General features: G+C 35.4%; 1 protein-coding gene across 1 annotated transcript in view; it reads right to left on the minus strand.

The window, feature by feature from the left end:
* Window positions 1-12,321, minus strand: part of LOC101558722 (multiple epidermal growth factor-like domains protein 6) — a 525,059-nt gene that overhangs the window by 352,300 nt on the left and 160,438 nt on the right. The gene's annotated exons all lie outside the window — the stretch shown is intronic.

Here is a 12,321-nt window from a genome sequence, read left to right on the forward strand (position 1 = left end):
CCCCAGATATATTAGATAAATAAAACCATACTACCATAAATAAAAACATACTCACTTTATTTTATTTTTGGTGTTGTTGCTAGAAAGGAAAAAAGTTTACTGGAGAATAGAAGAGAAAGAAAAAGGAACTTCCATGTGGGGAGCAACTTAATATAGGACTAAGTTACGATCTATGTCACTTAAATTAGAGCTGATGCACTCTGTTTTTGAGGTAAAGAAAGGACCATGCCAAGTCTTTTATATTTGAAATATTTTTAAATAATGTACCGAGGAGTTTTCAAGTGTCATGGACTTTGAAGACTTAAGGTGCAGACCCCAAAATTTCACAAGCAGGCATTAGTGGATGATGAGATCAAGGACCAAACAAGAAACTGGAGTTTAGATATTTAGCCTTATCTAAATATGGCTACATATTTATATGCTACTTGTTTTCTTTGGTTTTGACTTCCTAAATAAATAATTTTTGAGCACTCTTACAACATATTTGGGATTGTACTAGATAATGTGACAGAGGTAAAAGAGTAGTTTTGTGATTTACTAAGGTTAAAATACAACTAAACCAAAGGGTGATTTGGTTATGTCCCTTTATTGGCTATATTCAGAGCATGAAACCTGTGAGCAGAAACAATTCTCACCAATAGAGATCAATTTTTCCCATTCATCATAAAGCTTATGAGTATGCCAACACTTCTGTATGTTCGATAGTGACAAATTTTTTCCAAAAGAAACACTTGTGCAGTATGTTAACTAACAATAGATTCCTAGTCTCATGATTTTGGTGTGGCTTAAAGAGAAAGCAGAAATGGCAAAAAAAGGGGGTGTAGGAGTAGGAGTTATGAGTAGTAGGTAAGTACTGGAAAGCAAAAATAAAGATATGTAGAAAAGGAAAGGAAGAAGGAGTTGTGAAGAACAGAAACAGCTAAAAAGGACAAACTTAGTGCCCCAAACTGTGAAGTCTTAAGAGAAGCAAAGTGATACTGAGGAACTGAATGTTAGCAGGAAGGGTGAGCTGTACTGCATCTTGACAGGAAAGCAGATTTTGCCTGATGCCTGTCTGTGCAGCTGATTTTATTTGCTTTAACTAAGTTTTGTTAAAGTGTGCCATCCATGCAGAAATATATGTCAACTTTGCATATTCAAGCTGATGAGCTCAGCAACCGAATATACCGAGACTACCACGATAAACAGATTATTACTAGCATCCAAGGAATATCCTGCTACGGGTTAGTTTTGTTTTTTTACATATGGATTTAAATAAAGTCATGTCATGTGTCCTTTGGATGGTCTTCTATATTCAATATTCTATTTATGAGATTTACATAGTGTTGCATATCACGATCACAAAATCCCATTATCATCGATTTCTCGAGCGGGCTCAGTAACCTCTCCATTCGTCCTTTCCCTGAGATCTTAGAAGTCTCTCTCAACTCGGCCCTCCCAATGATGTCACACTGGAGGCTCTTTCAGGGTCAGGGGAATGGGATCCAGCTTGTTACTGGATTTAGCATATGAATACACCATGAGAAGCTTGCAAGGCTGTCCCATGTGGGCAGGAAATTCTTAGAAGCTTGCCAGTTTCTCCCAGACTGAGAAGTAGGCTACTTCTTCTCCCTTAATGTTGCATATAAAGTAGTTCATTTAGCTTATACCTGTTTATTTTTAGTTATATGAATATATGATATTTAAAATTTTTCCATTTCTATCTGATAAGAATTTGGATACATTTTTATTTTTGCTTTTTAAAAGTGTTGCCTACAAATGTCTTGACTGAAATAGCATGTTCATTTATGCTGTGTAATACATTTATTTATTTATTTATTTTTATTATTTTTTTAAACTTTTTATTAAATCACCAATTGGAAAGTTACAAAGTTCTCAGGTTTATGTCTCAGTTATACAATATTCAAACACCCATCCCTTCACCAGTGCCCATATTCCACCACCAAAAACCCCAGTATACCCCCCGCCCCCACCCCCTACGCCCTACTGTATAACTAATGAATTTCACTTCATTTTCTCTTTACCTTGATTACATTCCATATTTCAACACACAACTCACTATAGTTGTTGGAGTTTCCACTCAAGAGAGACAGCCCTACTACCAAGGAAGCATTTGATAATTAGTTTTCCATTGCTGGGAATGAAGAGATATGTAGCCCCACTGCTACAAGTACATACACTTTTTTTTTCTTTTTCCTTTTTTTTTTTTCACCCTCATCCCCCATCCCACGCCTCATAGTATGGTGTACTATACTATGCCACGCTGCAACGGCCGGTGTGGGGCTTTTGCTTAGTTCACAGTCCAGAGAGGTGGCTGCTACATTAATAACCTTCAATATTTCAACAAAAACTTACTGTTATTATTTGGAGTTTCCCCCCCAAGTCAGACCTGTTCAAAAGAAACCGTTTCACATAGCTGACAATAATAGATGTTAAGTTGCGCGGACGCAGTAGCGTCCGCACGGTTTTGGATTTCTGTATAAAGTCCAGGGAAAATTCTACCAGAAATTGCATAGCCCAGTTCGCCGTCCCAGTGCATTGTTATTAGAAGCTGCGCTGGATGCCCGAAAGTGTTAGGTCTCTGGAATCAAAGTCTTTAGGCGCAGAGGGTCTGCTTCCCGCTCAGCAGCTCCAGATTTATCTGGGCCAAGGGCGTGCCGATTACACCCCCTTCCCGTGAGTCCCTGGGAGCCCCAAGGGTAGAAATCGAGTACCTCTGGGTTAGGATTCTTAAGGATGGCGCCTGCCATGCGGTTGCTGCCGCCACCGTTTTCCGTGCAGGAAGACAGGGTGGGGAGGAAAAAAATCCACCCCCGGGCAGCACAGAGTTGAAGCCCAGTTCGCAGTTCCAGTGCATTGTTATTAGAAGCTGCGCTGGATGCCCGAAAGTGTTAGGTCTCTGGAATCAAAGTCTTTAGGCGCAGAGGGTCACTATGTTGTGTAATACATTTAGTACTGGAATTACTGGGCCAAAATATATTTGGGATGTTGAGGCAAAAATAAAGGAAATTCTTGATATTTAAGTTTTGAGAGTCAATAAAACTAGCAAGAAATTGCCTAGCCTTGAGGAACTCAAAGGCACAATGAAGATGTCCCTTTGAAAGCTCTTTTGGAGATGGAGAAAATAAGACAATACCCATAGACAGAAACAGAGGCACTCACAGAGAAGGGCAAACCCTTGGAAAGAAAAGTCAAGAAGTTTCAGGAGAATTTAAAGGTTAGGATAAGAATATCAAAGAATCATCTAATACCTATGTTTTCCCTTATGACAATGCTCTTATTTGCTTTTCTATTTGCACAGAACTCCATATGAGGCACTATGGAAGATGCTGTTTGATTAAACCAACTTTGTACAGGCTTGAGGGATCATTCACCACCCTGAAGGTTGGCATGCATTTCCACCTGAGATGGGTGCACTCCGCTTCTCCTCTACAGAGAAAACTCTGTTCTTTTCTTAATATATCTAATATGTATATGCAAACATACATAGATATATACATATATTTTAACATATATACCTTTCTTATATATGTATACTTATATAAGTATGCACTTAGCACTGTTGTCCCATTGCTCATCGATTTGTTCATGCAGGCACCAGTAACATCTCCATCATGAGACTTGTTGTTACTGTTTTTAGCATATCGAATATGCCACGAATAGCTTGCCAGGCTCTGCCGTTCGGGTAGAAAACTCTCAGTAGCTTGCCCTGCTCTCCGAGAGGGATGGAGGAATAGAACCTGGATCGGTTGCATGGAAGTCAAATGCCCTACCCACTGGGCTATATCGCTCCAGTCCATATAAGTATACCACACACGTACACACACACACACACACACACACACACACACACACACACATATATATATATATATATATATATATGCATACACACATATACCCTTACGTTTCTCTAGGTAAATTTCTTTCTTTTTTTTTCTTTTTTGGGTCACACCTGACAATGCACAGGGTTTAGCCCTGGCTCGGAACTCAGGAATTACTCCTGGTGGTGCTCAGGGGATCATATGGGATGCTGGGAATCAAACCCGGGTCGGCTGCATGCAAGGCAAATGCCTACTTGCTGTGCTATCACTCCAGCCCCGAGGTAAATTTTAAAACTATTTTTTTTTTCACACATATGAACAAAAAGTTTTACCTTAGTTGCTGTAGCCAAAAAATCTTCTAAAAGTATGCTAATTTAAATTTTCAAAATAAAATTATGACTGAAAATTCACCAAATATTTGAAAACTCCACAAATAGGTTTTAGAATAATGTCAACAATAGAATATTAAAGTAGATTTGAAGATATTTTGATGTTATAACCATAAAATCTGTGATTACAATTAATATTTTATTTTAGGTACATTTGTAGCCACAACGATCACATTACTATATAATAGTCTTTTCTCTATGAAGATAGCCATAAATTTCTATTTTTCCCTTGGACTACTTCTAGTTCCTACACAGAGGCAAGGTATTGGACCATATCTGCAATCCCAGCTGGTACATAATTCTTTAATCAATACATACCTAACAAGGAATACTTTGTGACTCCTAAAGTTAAGTCTTGGTAAGCTGAGGAGCTTCTGCTTAGATATCTGCAATGGGTTTTCTAAGGAATAGTACCCCCAAGTAAATTGTCTTTACTTGGAGATCACCAATAAGAAGTAATGTCAAAGTTAGATATGGAGAGAAAGAGAGAGAGACAGATAGAGACAGAGAGAGATCCAGTTACATCACAGATGTTCCAACCATCTCTGCCAAACTCCAACATGTGGTGAAAAGGCTACAATGAAAGTCTAACACTAGCTGTCATCAGAAGGCGCAGAAAAACTAAAAGAGCACCAGCATTGACCTTATTAAAGTGATCAATAATGAACTGCCCATTAATGTAATTTCGTTGAGAATATTTATATACTTATTAATAACCAGAAATATTTAATTGTAGGCAGACCAAAATTATATAAATTTCTATCTCAAGAATTTAGAATTAAAAAATCTTCCCAAGAGAATATTTTCTTATGATAAATATTCCTCCTCAGTAGAAATTTCTACTGAAACATTTAGAGTATGTTAGCTGTTCACAGTGGAATTAACGTATTTTATATTCTTCAGATTTATACTTTTTTAAAAAGAAATGATGCTTATATCATTAAAGTTGAGGAACTGGCTTTTCTTTAATGGGGCAAAGCTCTTGCTTTACATGCATCCAACTCTAATTTGATCCCAGGCACTGCATAGTCCTCTGAGCCTAGCCAGAGGTCCCCTCCTTCATACAGAACCGTGAATATCTTCTAAGCACTGCCAGGAATGCCCACTTTTTCTAAACATGTAAAAGTTAATAAGAAACTTACTAGTAGTTTTATTCTGCATCATGTTTGTGAAATTTAATTATTTAAACTTTACTTTTAATTGTTATTTGAGAAACAATCTATACATTTATATTGATATATATGTTGTTTTAAATAAATTTTAAAACTGTGATATGATACCTTTAAATGTTAATGTAATTACTGGAATATTTAGAATAATTTATCATTTTATATAATTCTATACATTACATCTTTCTTCTCATATACTTTTAGTTTTCTACTTGCACTCCTTATTTGATTGTCAGTTATGCATTCTTTTATTATTCTTTTAGTGGTATCCTAGATATTACAACATCTATTATTAATGTCAAATATGAATGAGCACTTTCCCAACAATGCTGATCTTATATTTTAGTTTCCTTTATGACATACTGCTTTATATATTATATATATTAAGTTCAAATATTAAAATCCTATAATATTTTGTTGTTAATGTTTTGTATCATAAATAGCAACATAATTTCATTCACTTTTAACTTTTCTGATCTTAATTACTGCTTCCTGCATATATGTGCTTCTTCTGGAAAAGTGTTTCCTCTGTCTGAACTGGATTAATCATTTCTTTTCATATTGATCAGCTGGCAGCAATTTTTCTTCAGATGTTGAGAGAAAATACACTTTTTCCTTAGTCTTTAACTAAACTTTTAAATTTTAGAACGGTTTTTGATTAACAAAACATGGCAAAATTAATGTTTTGTTCCCACATAACAGCTTACATTTCATATTCTGCTATTATTCTGTATTATTTTTCTATATGGGTAACAATTAAGAAGTGAAAGTTGCTCTGTTATTACTTACTAAAGTCTATATGTTATCCAGATCTCTCTTTTCTAACCATTTTCCCAAGATCATGCCCAGTTAATTGTCTTTCATTCAGCTGTCTTGTCTTAGGTTTGGATAGTTTCTTGGCTCAGATAGTTTCTCAAATTGTCCTTGCTTTAGATAACATAGTGAGTTTTAAGGAGTACTGGACAAACATTTTACAGAATATATCAAAATTTGTAATTTGTCTTATGACGGGGTACATGCAGTGGTGCTCAGGGGCTAATCCCAGTAGGGCACCTAAGTGTCACTCCTGGCAGGACTCAGCAGCCCTCTGCTGCCAGGAGAGGGTTAACCTGGGTGTCCTGCATAGCAAGTGCCCAGTACACCATGCTTGTTTCTCCTTCCAGTCCCTAGATTTGTGTTTTCATAATGTTTTACTTTTTTGTTTGTTTGCTTTTGGGTCACACCCAGTGATGTTCAGGGATTACTCCTGGCTCTGCACTCAGGAATCACTTCCAGCAATACTTGGGAGACTCTCTGGGATGCCAGGGAACAGATCTGGGTTAGGGGCATGTAAGGCAAGCGCCCCACCTGCTGACCACAGTGCCTTACTTTAATTAGATTAAGAGGAAGTGCTATAATGAAAGGTGCTAAAGGATGACCCAAAATTTCAAATGCAATTTTCATGAAATCATAACATGAGTTCGTGGTATTCATGTGACATTGTTCATGGAAGCCTTGATTCTTTGATGCAGTTTGCCAAGTTTGTCCTGCAGAAAGAGGTCTATTTTTTTACCTACCTCTTCTGTATCTTTGGCATGTCACAGTACTTAAGAGGTGGAGAGTTAAGCTTCACTTCTTGAGGATGAAGTATTTACATAAATTATGCTAATCTTTTGCAAGATTCATCTGTTTTCAACCAATTATTTTATACTAGTTTTTGAATATTTTCAAAATTGTGTAAAAATAGTATTTCTAAAAATAGAAGAGAATTATAGTTTAGAATTTTTTCTTTAACATTACAAAAGTGATATTACATCATCATTTAGATCTTCTTTTAAATATAGTGTGACATTTTCTCTTTCTACTTGCAATATTTCTGTCCATGTTTTTCATGTTTCCTTCTCATTATAAAACATATGTTCTTATTTTTCACTATGAATACCTTGAAGTGCTTTTATCTTTGTAGTTTTGTATGACATCTCTATTCTGAGAACTGATGCTATTGTAGTTTCAGAGAAAGTGTTCCTTTTTTTGGTCAAATTTTGGTTTTGTTTCATTTTTGTCTTCCTTAATTTTAGTTCAACATAACATGTCATGGTAGCTTTGATCTATACATCATTTCTTTCATGCTATTTTGCTTCATTGGTTTCATCTTTTTCTTCTTATTTTTCATTCTAGATATATTCCACATACCTCTGTTCTAGTTTCTATATTATATAAAAATATATAATATGCAATAAATACCATAAATTACATTATTTACTTCAGTTTTTAATTTATCCTATTTATATTTCATTTTTTAATAAGTTACCAGTTTAAAAATAAATTTATCATATAATCAATTCCACAAATTTTTGCCTCTTTGATTTGCTTTACACTATTTGCTTCATGCTATTGAATCTAGACCTAAAACATTCTCCCCTGCCAACTGATACAAGGTAAAGTCTGTTTTTTAAAAAAAAAAATTATTGAGGGGGCTGGATCAATAGCACAGCAGGTTGGGCATTTGCCTTGCACTCGGCCGACCCAGGTTTCCAGCATCCCATATAGTCCCCTGAGCACCGCCAGGGGTAATTCCTGAGTGCAGAGCCTGGAGTAACCCCTGTGCATCACCGGGTGTGACCCAAAAAGCAAAAAAAAAAAATATTGTGTGATTTCAATACTGTTATTTATGCTATCCCAGACCCATACTTACAACACCACACCCATTTTAGTACAAGGCTATGGACACACAAAAGCTACAAGAGGAGAGACTTATAATTTAAAAAACAATTTTCTGTTTAGAAGAATATTCAGCATGATTTCCAACAGGCTTTTTCCTGCTTCTTTATCAGCAAGCCAGTGGAGTATGGAAACTTTAAATCTATTATGCAGCCATGAACATCACAGACACCCCAGTGGACAGATTCACCACATCTTCCCAGTAGCACCTCCACAAATTTTCAGTAGCTATACTCTGATGAGATCTGAATTTCATCCTTGGGAGGAGTTCAGAATGCTTATAATTTTGTTACTGTGTAAGAAATTCTCATTCAGTCACAGTCCACAGTGTTTACTCTATTTTATACCTGCTATTTTTAAATTGCCTCTAAATAAAAATACTACTAAATACATATGAAAAGTTACTGTGTGTATATACAGTGTTGGAAAGGATGAAACATATGTTAAGTTTAAGATGTTTACAATTCTGGAGACTCCTTGGTGGGTAAGTTTAAACACTGCACTCCTAACTGCATTTCTTGTTTACTATTGAAGTTAAAACTGTCCCCACTACTGTATCGGTATTGCAAGGAGGGGCTATTTCAAATGGGAAGGGACAGAACTAATTTAAAAATCCTTTATTTTAATGAATCACCAGTCATTATTTTGACATTCCTTTATTTGAGTGAAGATCTTGTTATTGTCATTTTAGTTATTTTTGCATTTAGGAGAGTTTATTTCAAGTGAGAATAGGATAGAGTACTTCCATAAATACCCTGTATACTCTTTTATATAAATAACATTTTCCTTTGGATGGAAAAAAGAATATATATTTTTCTCTTTTGTATGTAAGCAATATAACTTTTATGAGAAATCAGAAAGTCAAAAACTGAGTTTTTATCTCATTTATAATAAAGTATATTTTCTGATATATACATATAGAGAGGAATATATCTATTTATATATATTTACTGGGTTCTAACTGGTATTGCTTTCAAATATTTTATAGATACTTCAATGTTTGACTCCATGGAAGGTCTAACTTACAATATGAATCTTTTAAATCAATTGAGAAGAACAAATTAGTAGTTGCTTTCTTCTCACTTGTTCTCACCTGCTACTGTCAGTTATGAATCAATCCCTCAGGGAAAACGTAACTCAGTGACTTTACTTGCTTCCATAAATGTCCTGGTTCTGATAGTCTCAGGTGAGTGTTTTAATGGTTTATGCAACTTTTTTAGTTTTTCCAGGCAATATTTAGGAAACATACTATTTAGAAAAAAAAAACAAATAAAACAATTCTTATTTTTCAGCTGTCTTATGTTTCTGTTCTATCACTATTCTGAAGAAAACCCCTATTAAATGAGGTTATATGCACCTGTTCATTTTTTTCCACATTTTACTTAGTTCACAAACTAGACATTTATGAGTGGCAAGCATTAACTGATAAAAATTGATGTGGTAAATATTTATGAGTGGTAAATATTAACTAGTTAATAAAGATTGAGAGATTATAAAAATGGGCTTTGTACTATAGGATAGCATAGCAAAATCAGAGACAGCAGTCTTCATAAAGTATTGGAGTACAAATTAACATACAAGTTGGTCTATTATTCTGAATTTAACTTGCTGGATAAAAGTTGATGCATTTACTTTGATAATCACTGGGTATTTGTCTTGGTGGATCCCATTATCTAGCTGTGAATCACTGTTGCCAGCATAAGCATTGAAGTTTTCAGTCCAGTTACTTGGGTATTAACAAGTGGGTCGCTGGGTCCACTGAACACTATTTAAGAGGACTAAAATCAACTGAAAGAAAGAGAGAAACAAAGAGAAAAAAGGAAGAAAGAAAGGAAGAAAGAAAGAGAGAGGAAAAGAAAGAAAGAAAGGAAGAAAGAAAGAAAGAAAGAAAGAAAGAAAGAAAGAAAGAAAGAAAGAAAGAAAGAAAGAAAGAAAGAAAGAAAGAAAGAAAGAAAGAAAGAAAGAAAAAGACAGACAGAAAGAAAGAAAGAAAGAAAGAAAGAAAGAAAGAAAGAAAGAAAGAAAGAAAGAAAGAAAGAAAGAAAGAAAGAAAGAAAGAAAGAAAGGAGGGAGGGAGGGAGGGAGGGAGGGAGGAAGGAAGGAAGGGACAAAGGAAGGAAGCAAACATGTAAAATTATATATAAGTATATTCAAATGATATTATGTCTTGGCATTTTCCTCCCTCACACCCTCCTTTCCTTCCTTCCTTCCTTCCTTCCTTCCTTCCTTCCTTCCTTCCTTCCTTCCTTCCTTCCTTCCTTCCTTCCTTCCTTCCTTCCTTCCTTCCTTCCTTCCTTCCTTCCTTTTCTTGCCATAATCTGTTGTATGCAGGGCTACTCCCAACTCTACACTCAGAAATTGCTCTTGGCAGTCTTGGAGAACTATATGGGATCAGGGGATTATTTCTAAGTACTCTGCATGCAAGGCAAGCACCCTACCCTCTGTATTATCACTATAGCCCCAAGAAATGGCATTTCTTATTCCAAGAAAGAATTTAAGTAATGCATAAAAGAGCTAGTAATCTCTTCCCAGCCCCAGTCCTAAGAAAGTGAGGGAACTGAGAGGTGTCAGGGGCAGGAAGAAAACCCTGATGAATAAGCAACAGCCAAGGACTTCATTGCTGAGAAGCTGCCAGAACTGAAGAATGCATGCACCCAGATCAAAGAGGGCTTAATGGTACCAGCTAAAAGTAATGCAAATAAAAATACTCCAACACACTAAAAACAATGACAAAAACCATAGATAGATGTAGAATACTGAGTGCAGCAAAATCAAAAAAGGAAATTATGAACAAAGGGCCATCCTTAAGATATACAGCAGACATATCAGACAAAACCCTCCAGACCTAAAACAGTTGTGGAATTTAATGAAAAAACTCAATGAAATGAATGCTCCCAAGAATACTTTACCCAGTCAAACTCTCATTTAGATTTGAAGGAACAATACACAACTTCATAGATAAACAACAACTTAGGAACTTCATATACTCAAAACCATCATTACAAGAATAACTAAAGGCACAGCTTTAAGATAAAATGAGGCCCACAAACTTGCTAAACTCCTGCAAAAAGATGATACAAACTCCATAATAATAATTTATCTCAATGTCAGTGGGCTAAGTGAACCGATTTTAGAAACAATGTGGCAGGATTGATTAGGAAATTGAAACCAAAATTAAAACAGTCAGGGAAAACACAGATTCAAAGTCAAAGGATAGAAGAAAATTCTTCAAGCAAACAACACTCTCAATGAAAGATGGAGCTGGTCATACTAGCATCAGGTGGCATAAACTTTAGGCTGAAAAAGGTTTTAAGAGACAGCAAAGGACATTTTTTAATGATCAAGGGATATGTAAAACAGGAAGAACTTACACTTCTACTCATATATACACCTAATGAGAAACTAGCAAAATATTTAAAATAACTGCTAATATACCCAAAGAAAGACATTGATACAACAAAATAGTAATTGGAGATTTCAAAATTGCTTTGTCATGTTTTATAGATCAACTAGAATAAAGCTCATCAAAGAAATGCTTTATTCCAGGGAAAACATGGAAGACAGGGGATTGGGATGTACCTAAGTGTAATACACTATCTATCTATCTATCTATCTATCTATCTATCTATCTATCTATCTATCTATCGCTTTCCATCATCAAAGTGCTAAATACAGATTCTTCCCCAAAACACATGGGATATTCCTTGAGATAGAATAAATGCTAGGAAACAAAACATACCTCCACAAAGGCAAGAGTAAGAAATCTTATCAACTACCTTCTTAGAACATGATGCACTGAAAGTAGAATTTAATCACAAACAGAGATGGAGAAACATCTCAAACACTATGATATTAAATAGCTCATTACTGAGCAACCAGTGGGTCAGAGAGGAAGTCAAAGAGCAAGTCTAAAGATTCATGGAAATAAATCATAATGAGGACACTACCTACCAGAACTGGTGGAATTCAGCAAAATCAGTGTTAAGAGTAAAGTTCATTGCTGTATAAGCATTTCAGCAGGAAGGAAGAAGGGGCTCACTTAAGTAACTCCATTTCACAATTTAAGAAGTTGGAGAATGTTCAATAAAAGATGCCCACAGCAGGCATGAGGAAGGAAATGATTAAACTTAGAGTGAAAATTAAGGAACTGGAATCGAAAAAAGTGCAAATGGTCAATGAAACAAGAGCTGGTTCTTTGAAAAAATAAGCAAGATCAACAAACCAAGAGTAAGACTTACA

Source organism: Sorex araneus, chromosome 2 (assembly GCF_027595985.1).
Source record: "Sorex araneus isolate mSorAra2 chromosome 2, mSorAra2.pri, whole genome shotgun sequence".
NCBI lineage: Eukaryota > Metazoa > Chordata > Mammalia > Eulipotyphla > Soricidae > Sorex > Sorex araneus.